Below are 12,032 nucleotides of genomic sequence, written 5' to 3' on the forward strand. Positions count from 1 at the left end.
GCTATGAACATACAAAGTCATCAATGCCATATAAGCTCCAAAAATCACTAGTCACTACGGGAAAACACGCGATTACCGTCGGATTTTCTGGCGGAATGTTTTGCGCCGGTACGAACGGCGCAGGTAACGGCGGAATGTTCCTAAATCTTGCGACGGAAAACTTACGACGCATTTGCCGACACATAATACGACGGAAATCTTCCGGCGTCCCATTCGCCCGCAAATGCGTCGGTAAAAAGAGCTCTGAACTGATTCCGTCGCACGTTGCGGCGGAAACATACTGGCGAACATTACCGACGGAACTTCCGCCAGCTTATTTAAACTCAACGACTTATTTTTGTCGCACGTTACGATGGATCTTATTTCCGTCGGATACTCCGCCGGAACGTCCGCCGGTGAAAGCCCTATTTTTCGACACCGAGCCCCTCTGGCCGCTCATTCGTTTCCTTCCCTTCTCTCACCTCGCGTGTTTCGCCCGTCACCATGCGTTGCTCGCTGTGGACTGACGTCGCCGACGGTCACCGGACTTCGCCGTCGACGGTCACCGGACTTCGCCGAGCATCCTTTCCTCTCTTTCCTGCTCGCGCGCCGCCGAGGTCGCTCTTCGCCGACGGAACGGAAGGTATTTTGTTTCGTTATTTTTTCCTATTTCGGTTGGGTTACATCAAGGATCAGTCTTAAGTCCATATCTTTTTGCTTTAGTCATGGATGTTCTCACTAGACATTTGCTAGAGGATGTACCTTGGTGCATGCTTTTTGTTGATGATATTCTTCTTGTTGATAAAACTAGAGAGGGAGTTGAAGGAAAACTTGAACTATGGAAGTCAACCTTAGAGTCTAAAGGTTTCCATTTGAGTAGATCTAAAACCGAATATATGGAGTGTAATTTTAGTACTAATAGATATATATATATATATATATCATTTATTTATGTTAGTAACTTCAAGCTTCAAGAGACAAAAAAATTGAGAAATGAGGTAAATTGTGCAGTTCGAGCTGCATTTTATATTCAACTATTGTTCAATGTTCATGGGGATAATAGTTTACTCTCAATTTGTATACGAAATTAATAGAGCCAAAGAAAAAAATTGTACTGCAGGTCGTCTCGTTCCACATCATCGAAGCAATTGCTACCTAGTGTAAATAGAACGCAGAAACAATCGAATAAGGCACGCTTACCATTCCAACTTTAAGGTACGCAACATTCACGATCGACTTTTCCTCTCCTGTCTGCACTGTGCAACATGGAAGAATTCACTCCCATCTTCACCCAAGCAAACAGAGACTTGTCTCATGCTTTGGTCTCGCGCGAACAAGCCACACCCGGCCTCCCTCCTTCTGTTTAGCCTTAACTCAAGAATGAGGAGAACCTCTGGCTAAACAGAGTCTGGTCTCCGACTAAATGCTTCACTACAACATATGTATTAAAAAAGGAACACCATAATTTTTATATAGAAAATCATGAAAAAGGAAAATGTCACGAGGCCACGTCCAGTTAAAATGACTCCACTAGTGTTTGATTGGATTACAAGTGACTGACTCGTTTTTGAAATTGAGGACGATCATATTACAATAATCAACTGTCGGGTTGAAATCTAGTTACAGACAGAGATTGAAAATCCTACGACGTTTGGTGGTCGGTGGAAATCTGGCTTTAGTCAACAGTCGGGTAGAAATCCAATGTTAGTCGGTGGTTGGGTAGCAGTTCGACGTTAGTCGGTGACTGGGCGAAAATTTGATGATAGCCGGTGGCTGGATGGAAGTTCGGCGGTTGTCGAGGTGTAGTCTGGTGGCAAGAGGGCTGTCTTCCTTCTCTTCATTCTTCCTTGCTTGGGTCCCTTTTTTATGAGGGATGAGGGGTCTATTTATAATTTTCTGAGAGTGATATGACAAGTAAATAAGAGAAAGATCAAGGATAAATTGGGAGTGGTTTAAATGGACGATCGATGTTGATTCTCTTTATCGTGGACCATTTATTAGGCATTCGAATGTCTTAATGATATTATAATTCGACGATCTTGGACTCATTGGATTTGTCTCATCGAGTCGTTTGCTTTAACTATAAGCATGTCACAATTGGAAACCGTTTGGTACTCCAAATTATGCTTTGAACCTTCCAAACGTGCTTCAGGTCTTTGATTTTGACTCATTTGAGCTCGAATTGAGTCGAATTTAGTGTCGTTGGGTTTGTATTTCCAAGACATTCAGCTCGACTATAAGTTTACTGAAATCTGAGTTCAAATGGTATCGAATTTAATTTTTGAAGTTTCCAACTTGATTTTGCTTTAAAATTTGTGCTCGATCAAGATATGGGTTTAAATAGTAACGACGAAGATGTCAAATACAATCGTAGCTGTTTGAAGGATTCTTGACATTCATCAGTTCATTGAAATTCTGAGCTACGAGCTCATCTGAGTATCTTAAAGAAGGGTGGATATTTGTCTCATGAGTGAGCCAGGAAACGAGACAGCGCTACAATCTTTTTATTTAATTTTTAAACTTTCTTGATATTTTTTGGGGCACCATATCCCTTAGTGCCTTTATTTTCTCAGGATTGACCTCAATCCCTCTGTCGGTTACCATGAACTGTAAGAACTTTTTGGAAGCCGCTCTAAAAGCACACTTGGCCGGGTTGAATCACATGTTATAACGTCGTAACAAGTGGAAGCACTGTTCCAAGTCTGATATATATTGAGATTTTTCAAGGCTTTTACCAACATGTCATCAACATATACTTTCATAGTACGCCCAATAAGGTCTTTGAAAACTTTATTCATAAGGCGTTAATATATTGCTCCAGCATTTTTGAGCCCGAATGGCATGACTAGATAACAGTATAATCCCTTATCTGTCTAAAAATCCGTTGCTCCTCATCCGCAGGATCCATCTTTATTTGATTATAGCCAGAGTAGGTATCCATAAACCTCAGCATTTGATGTCCAAAGGTGATATCGACCATTTGGTCAATATAAGAAAGCGAAAAACTATCTTTAGGATAATCTTTGTTGAGATCTGTATAGTCTATGCACATTCTCCACACTCTACTAGCTTTCCACACCATAACGACCTTCTCCAGCCATATGGGATAGTGAACTTCTTACATAAATCCAGTCTCCAAAAGTTTATCAACTTCCTGCTCGATTGATTACTGGCGATAAGGCACAAAATTCTATTTCTTCTAAATTACTGACTTGTATGTCGGATTGACTTTAAGGGAGTGCATGATTACTTCATGATCGATTCTGGGCATATCGCCTGGACTCCATGCAAAAACATCTTGGTTTTTACATAGAAAATCTATGTTTTCTTTCTTCTCTTTGTCTGAGAGAAGCTACCTGATCTGCATAGTCCTTGAAGGGTGTTTTCTAATATGGATACAATAGTGAGGTCTTCTACATGAGAAGCACTCTGAGGGATATCCTCATTCCGGAGATCAAAATCCTCGATACTTAGGCTAACTGATGGACGTGGTTGAGCTTGCCTAAGATAGCAAGATTGTGCTACTTGTTGATCTTTGCATACAACACTGACTCCTATTGGAGTAAGAAACTTCATTTTAAGGTGAGCGAGAAAGGAGATATATAATCCTAAAGATCAATTTGGAGTGGCCTTCCAAAGCATTGTAAACCAATTCCGACTTTACTACAATGAACTTGATGGAGTGTGTAGCCTGTCAGGAAAATTCTCCAAGTACAACTGGGATACTGATTGTCTATTCCACTCATATAGGTTGATTATCAAACAAATACAGTGAACCTATGGCAAGTTGAAGCTATTCTCTGGTGAGTCCCATATTGAGAAATGTATAATAGAATAAGACATCTACGGAGCTCCTATTATCCACTAGAATTTTTTTGATGTTGTAACACGAGTCATCTATCCCCGCATTAATCACAAGTAGATCTGGATGAGAGATTTTTAGTTCCTCTAGATCAGAATCGTCAAAAGTAATAGAATGATCAATATGAGACTTCTTTGGTGTTAGCTTTTCATTTACATCCAATAAGACTTGATTTGGCGATAAGGGGCCCCCTTCAATGTTTTCAATTTCACAAACTGTTTGACGATTATTCAGCAGTTGTCTCTGCTATAGTTAATTTTGCCCACTAGTGGGATGGACATCTTCTTGAGCGGGGGGATTTTGAACAAATCGTCGAAGGTAGCCTTGGAGGATAAGTCTCTCAATTTTATTCTTGAGCTGCATACAAGCTTCAGTGATGTGCTCACGACTACGATGGAAATGACTATTGATTTTGATTTCTTGTATTCAGCATCAAAGGATTCAACCACTTCACACCTCCTGATCTCGGATGTATATCAACACATTAGCTCAAGACGTATTGAGTGGTGTATACTCCTCTTGCCGAGGCTTGCGTCATGGCAATGAGGGTCTAGGACCCAAGTTACTCTTTCCTTATTTCTTTTGTTGTGAGAATGAAATATTCACTCATTAATGACTTTTACAATTTCCATTTATTTACTCAAACTATTTTTTATGAGCATTAATGGCTTCATCTACAGATATTTGTGCCTCTAGATGATGGATCAAGTTAACATACGAAGGAGCTGTGTTTCGCATAAGTGCCGAGTAAAAGGGACCAGGGTAGAGGCCTCCAAAGAAAATTCCTTTCAGCAATTCAGGATCCACTCCCAAAATTTATTGAGCCTCAGTAAAAAATCATTGTAGAAAATCATTGAAAATACTCTTTAAGTGATTCTCCTACATTTTGGAGGATCCTAGATAAGTGAGAAGAATTCTTAGTAATTCTTCGATTGTCAACGAATTGTTCCACAGACACTTTGGCAAATTTGATAAAAGTAGGGGTCGTTCTAGCTGGAAGTGAATAGAACAACATTCGATCTTGTTCTTTGAGGGTAGTAGGAAAAACCTGATAGAGGAGCATGTTTGAGGCTCGCTAGACATGCATGATGGTTCTACAGTGATCGATATGCTCGTACGGGTCGAATGTCCCGTCATAAGAATTGATGCTTGATAGTTTGAATCCTGGAAGAATGTGGTGTTAAAGAATGACTTCAGTCAGGGGTAATGACTTTTGGAAGTCCCACTGACAAAGAGATTGCCTTACACCTCCCATTGGGAATTCTTCTCGGACCAATCTTCGCAATTTTTGTCGTAGGGCGTTGTATGGGAGCTCAACAACGTGCGGTCGAGGCTAAGTCCTTGGGTACGTCCGAAAGAATGCGAGATTGCCGACTTGTATGCGAAGGATCCGTAGAGAACTTGCTATGTCAAGAAGTTCGTTGTCTTGATGTGATTGCAGATTCCTCCTAGGAGGAGGGAGAGGAATCTCTATATGAAGATGTTCAGATCAAACACCTTCGGCTAGTGGTGGATCTTGAGGGAGAAGAATATCTTCCTGTGGTGCTAGTGTTGGTTGCTGAGTCTCTCGCAGGAGTTGAATGATCTCATTTTGAGATTCTTCCATCTTTCAGATACGATCTTCTAGGAAAGATCCTGAAGTTCCTTCTCTAGTAATATTTTACCCCCCAGGATAAAAAGAGGTATATACGTGACATCCATGATTTATAGTCTGATTCCTGGATTACTGGGTGTTGGAGCGGGAGGCTCTCAAGATGCGATTGCTATACCTGTTCGCCTTGAAGCAATACTTAGGATAGTAGGATTGGATTTCCCATAGACGATGTCAAACTGTTGCGGGCTAGAATATATGCGATAGAGTTAGAAATTTTCGTCTCAACATTGTATAGATATCCAACATACAAATAGAAGAAAAAAGAAACACATAATTTTTACGTGAAAAACCATGAAAAAGAAAAAACTATGGGGCCACGCCTAGTGACATAATTCCACTAGTGTTTGATTGGATTACAAGTGACTAAGTCATCCCTGAAATTTAGCACGATCAGATTACTATAATCAACTATCGGATTGAAATCCAGTTACAAACGAAGATTAAAAATTCGACGATGTTTGGTGGCTGGAAAAAATCCGGCCTCAATTAAAGGTCAGGCATAAATTCGGCATTAGTCGGCGGTCAGGTAGAAGTCCGACGTTAGTCGGAGGTCGAGTAAAAGTTCGACGTCAATCGGCAGTTGAGCATCAGTCCAGTGTCAGTCAGTAGTGAGGCGAAAATCCGATAACAGTCGGTGGCTGGGTGGAAGTCCGACGGTGGTCGAGGTGGAGTCTGGTGACAAGAGGGTTTTCTTCCTTCTCTTCCTTCTTCCTTGCTTAGGTCCCCTTACCATGAGGAATGAGGGGTCTATTTATAGTTTTTTGAGAGTGATATGACAAGTAAATATGAGAAAGATCAAGAGTAAATTGGGAATGATTCGAATGGACTGTCGATGTTGATTCCTTTGATCGTGGATCATTTATTAGGTATTTGAATGATATCAAAATTCAGTGATCTTGGGTTCATTGGATTTGTCTCGTCGAGCTGCTCGATTCGACTATAAGCATATCAAATTTGGAAACCATTTGATAATCCAAATTATGTTTTAAACCTTCCAAATGTGCTTTAGGTCTTTTATGGCTGAGCAGATCAAAAAGGACAGTACCATCCTCTACCTCCGCTCGCACTGAGGAAGCGCCAAAATTATGCTGCGAAATTGTTTGAGAGCTTTAACTAAAATCTAATTTTTACTAATAAATTAATTAAATTTAATTTTAAATTCGTGACTTTAATTTAAATTAAACTAATTAACTAATTTTAAAATAAAATTTAAAATTCATATTCAATTTTAAAATAAAATTCAATTAATTAAATAATTGATTAAGTTAAAATTTAATTAAAATAATATATTTAAAACTTAATTAAAATCAGAGCTTTGTTTATTTTAAAATATATTTAAAACTTAATTAAAATCAATTTAATCTAAATAATTAAATAATTTCAAAATAATCTTAAAATTTAAAATTTAATTACTTAATGAGCCAATAGTTTTATTTTAATTTTAATATAAACTTAAATTTAATTTTTAATTAAACCAAATAAAAAAGAAAATTAAAATTCAAGTAGAAAGCATGGAAGGGAGAACCACTCTGGTGCATTTTTAATTTAAAAAAAATAAACACAAAAAATTATGTTTTCTACTATCCAACTTAAGTACAAGCTAAACAAACTCTTAACAAAAGTACTTTAAACAAACAAAACTCTTAAAAATAAAACAAACTCTCTCAGACTCTCAGTAGTAGCCTCAACTGCAGCTACTTGTGAGCTATCCAAGCTCTCTAAACTGCTACAAGTACAACATACCTGCAAGTAAACAAACCAAGCATTAGCTCAATGTACGAAGATAAATTGGTACTGGTAAAACAAATAGGTACTAAAATAAACAGTATTGAACAAACAATGGTACTAAAGTAAAACACAAGCTACTGGAGTAAGAATCCTATGAGCACTATTATGAGCAAAACCACAGTACACTACTGAAAGCTAAAGTAAAAAAAGTACTGATGTCAAGTGGTAGGGTGTGTTTTTATTCTGAAGCTAGCCTAACAAGTAACTACTAGCTAAAATATGGTAAATCCCAACTAATTTAATGCGCATAACCTCCCAAGGTGAGCTATAAATACTCTTAAAGGGAGTTATGAAGCCTCTTAAGGGGAGTAATCAACCTAATTCCAAATGAACTAGGGGAAACTTTTATTTGAAACCTATACGGGCCACCTTACTTATAGAGATTGGTTGTAAGACCCACCTACAAGCTACTTCCAAAGGAAGCCGTAAGACCTGCTACTCGGGCTACTTTCAATGAAAGTCATAAGTACGACCCCAAACCCAAACATACAAGCTACTTCTAATAGAAGAAGTAAGACCCACTTAAATGCATAATTACATGTTTGCTACCAAAACCCCACTAAACTAGATCCCCGCTAACCTAAAGATAACCCGGGCCACTTCTATGTGAAGTTGTAAGACCCGTTATATGGACAATCTCTAATAGAGGCCGTAAGACCCGCTATACGGTCTACTTTTAATGAAAGAAGTAAGACCCAACCTTTTAAATTCTACGAACCATTTCTAAGTGAAGCCGTAAGACCCGCTATACGGGCTACTTTCAATGAAAGTCGTAAGCTCAGACCCAAATCCAAACTACATATAACTCCTAAGTGGGGTCGTAAGACCTATTCTAAGTCTAAACTATAGGTAACTCCTAAACCGGGTCATAAGACCTAACCTAAATCTAATCTACGGGCAACTCCCAATCAAACCTATAAGTCCCAACCTAAACCAAATTAACATATATCTATCCACTTCAGTTTACTTGGGATTCCTGAGAGGAGGCAACCCATGACTACTAATCAGATTTCCTAGACACTACAATCAACTATTGTTAGTATTAGTAGACTAAAACCTACAGTAGGTCACAACTCAACATAAACTCGACCAGGACAGGTCCTATCATGTTGAGTTGTGACACGATATACCCGGGACAACGAAACCATGAGATCTTGATCGGGTTTATCTCCATTCCCCTCAACTAAAATTTAAAACTACCATACTTCTAAAAAATGATTCATCATTAATTGAGAGTTTTCTTATACGTGTTAGGAGGGGTAATTAGCTATGAGGGCTTGCACTCATAGGAAGTGAAACCTCAGAACTAAATAAAACCTTATGCCATTCATCGGGGAAAATTTGGTTAATTTAAAAATCTAATTTAAAAATCCAATCAACCTCGGTGAAAAATGGGACCTTAAGCTTTCGAAAGCAGGGTTTGTGCAACAGTGACGTCTTTTCCTGAGCGAACATTCTTAGAGGATATTATACTCCTAGTTAGATGCATTCTAGTGTTGTAGTCTCCCATAGTTAAATAATCATCTTACTTAAAAGAGAAAACTCTTGGTTAAGGTTCTCATTAGGCTCTATGATAAATATATGTTATAGTTGGATTCCCATATTTTAATTGATCAATCTAATAATGTATAATTGAATTAATGGCTACCCAACGAATTAAACAAAATCTTAAAGCCCCTCCATAAATGTGTTTAATTGGGTATATTTACACAACACCATCCAAACCATACTAGATTTTGGTTCAATATTAAAGAAGGAATGTGAGCATGGGGAACTACGAGGGATAAAAAATTTAGGAAGAGGTTAATTTAGTGGTAGGGAGATGGTGTGGATGAGGGGAAATTGGCTTTACATGTGATTGGATTTAGTTAGATCTATAGTATTAGGGAAAGATGGTTCACCTATATAACTATAGAATTGAAACAAAGGATAAGAAGATGATACCTTTTAATATTTGGTTCCAAACCCAACTGATGTTGGGCCTTCAAGGTTAGGTTTACTAAGGGGCTATTTAGCTGAAATTTGTTTGACAGGACAGGTTTTATATCCAGCTGAATCCTGACAAGCTATTTGGCTATTCATTTCAAGATTTAATGCAATTGCTTCATTTGGATGCCACTTTGCTCTCTTTATTGTACCCACTTCTTTTCTAGTAGCATGGAAGCTTGGAGTTCTAATTTTTAATATTTGATGATACTTTGTAGCTGGTTATTGTTAATTTGTCTAATATTTGCTAGGTAAACACATTTATTTATTTATTTCAGGATTAATTTATTTAACTTGCCCTTTTGTCTCTTATAAATGGCGACAATACTTATATCGATTGTTTGTTGCACGTTCCTCATGTTAAATTTCTTATATTACTCCATTTAATTATTGCTTCATCCCTTGTTTTACAATTTAGCAGCCGATACATCCATATTTTAGTGTTAATAACACTCTATATTATTCTTTCTTTTAGGATTGCACAATTCGATCTTGTGATTTTGACAATGAACAGACTCTGGTTCTACACTCTCCGGGAAAAAAATCTGAACGTATATCCTCCGATATAGATGTCCATCTTGCCATGACGCCTCTCCAACCTGTTGTATTCTTTGGCTTTCATAGAAGAATGAGTGTGACAGGTTTATCTTTTATTATAGAATAACTTGATATCCTTTTGTATTAGTATGCATATATATTGTTATAAAATTTTTCAACAATGAAGTTGTTGGTACAATTGAGGGAGGCAAGTCACCAACAAAAATAAAGACGGACCTTAAAAAGCCTATTGTTAACCTTTCTTGTCATCCACGCCTTCCTGTGCTGGTAAGATTTTCATTCACCTGAATATCCTTCTACTTAAAAGTTTAGTAGCTATCCTCATTACTTAATTTGATATTCTAAATTCAATCTGCTTTATTTATCTATTAGTTTGTAGCTTATGCTGATGGTTTAATTAGAGCTTACAATATTCAGACTTATGCAGTTCATTATACACTGCAACGTAAGATGAATTTGATTTGGAAAATAAATATTTTTCTTTATTCTGTCTGTTATCTTTTTCATTGACATGTTGTATACTTCTTTGTGCAGTTGATAGCACAACTAAGCTCCTTGGTGCAAGTGCATTTGCTTTTCATCCAACCATGGAATGGATATTTGTTGGTGATAGAAAGGGTACGCTATTGGCATGGGACATATCAACTGAGAGGCCAAATATGATTGGAATGTAGGTACTACCAATTGATCAGTAATGTTGTTATTCCTTCCACTCGCATTCGTTTTTGTGCTCGTTTACTTCTTTTGATTTTAAATGGCGCAACAACTGCAATTCCAGCTTTTGGTTTAGGTGTTTCTTCCCTTTTTGCCACCAATTTATTAACAAAATCTATCTCCACTTTTTCCAACATTAACTGCTCTAATGATTTTGGGTGAACCCTTAGATTGGTCGCCACCTATTATGTTGATGGCTCCTTGCTTCATGGAGGCTCTTTGTCTTCCTGCTAGAACCTATTTTTCTATAGATATGAGGTATACAAGATGAAAAATTTTAAGTTGGGATAAAAGAAATCAGAATCCTCCCTAAATTTTCTTCTCTCTAACTCGCTTTGCCATCGATCACCTTTGAAGGGCTTATGGTTTATGGGGGTCCAACCCGTAGCCAGACAATCTCCCTCAACTTTTATAGTCTTTTTTAGCCCTTATCATCATCAAAAAGCCATGTCAATAGCCATCCAATAAAAAATTGTTTTCCTTTGAGAAAGCCCCCAAAAAAACGCATGAATTGTTATTTTTTCAGTTATCCAATAGCAAAGACAACAAATACACTAGCTATTTTTGAACAGAAAGAACTAAGATTTATTGAAAAAGAAATGCACTATAAAGTAAATTCATTGTGAAGTAAATTTAATGTATTTGTTTTTTAAGTTTGCCCGATCAATTGAAAAATAAATGTAGGATAACACTTTTATTTTTGGTTTTAAGTTTGCACGGTCAACAACAACAACAGCAACAACAACAACAACATCATCAAGCCTTTCTCCCACTATGTGGGGTCGGCTACATGAATCCTTTTTCGTCATTGTGTCCGGTTAAAAGTCAAATTCTCATTTAAATCTAATAAAGAAAGATGATTTCTAATATTTTCTAACAAAGTCTCTTTTAGGTCTACTTCTACCTTTCTTAACATAAGTCAAATCTAATACCTCAACTTTCCTAATCGGGTCATCGGAAGGCCTTCGTTTAATGTGACCAAACCATCTAAGGCGTCTCTCTCTAATCTTATCTTCCACTGGAGCTACGCCAACCTTTTCACGTATATGCTCATTTCGTATACTAACTCTAAGGGTCAAGCCACTCATCCACCTAAGCATCCTCATCTCTGAAACACTTAACTTAGTATTATGCTTCTCTTTTAATGGCCAACATTCGGCACCATAAAGCATTGCAAGTCTCACCGACATCTTATAGAATTTTCCCTTAAGTTTGAGGGTGACTTTTCTATCGCACAATAAGCCCGATGCATTCCTCCACTTCAACCATCCAACTTGAATTATGCTGATAATATCCCCATCAATTTCACCATCACTTTGAACAATAGATCCAATATATCTAAAACGGGTACTCTTATTAATGGCTTGATTGCCCAATGTCACAATCCCCTCACTAGGTCTATTGCTACTAAAATTACACTCAATATATTCAGTTTTAGATATACTCAGGCGAAATCCTTTAAACTCTAAAGTTGACCTCCATAATTCAAGT

General features: G+C 37.5%; 1 long non-coding RNA gene across 1 annotated transcript in view; it reads right to left on the bottom strand.

The window, feature by feature from the left end:
- Nucleotides 1-7,009: 7,009 nt before the first annotated feature.
- The window catches only part of LOC114579113, a 20,407-nt gene continuing 15,384 nt past the window's right edge, over nt 7,010-12,032 (bottom strand). The window contains exon 2 of the long non-coding RNA XR_003699970.1: nt 7,010-7,238. This is a non-coding gene — a long non-coding RNA (uncharacterized LOC114579113). The remainder of the gene's footprint in view (nt 7,239-12,032) is intronic.

Source organism: Dendrobium catenatum, unplaced genomic scaffold, assembly GCF_001605985.2.
Source record: "Dendrobium catenatum unplaced genomic scaffold, ASM160598v2 fragScaff_scaffold_157, whole genome shotgun sequence".
Lineage (NCBI taxonomy): Eukaryota > Viridiplantae > Streptophyta > Magnoliopsida > Asparagales > Orchidaceae > Dendrobium > Dendrobium catenatum.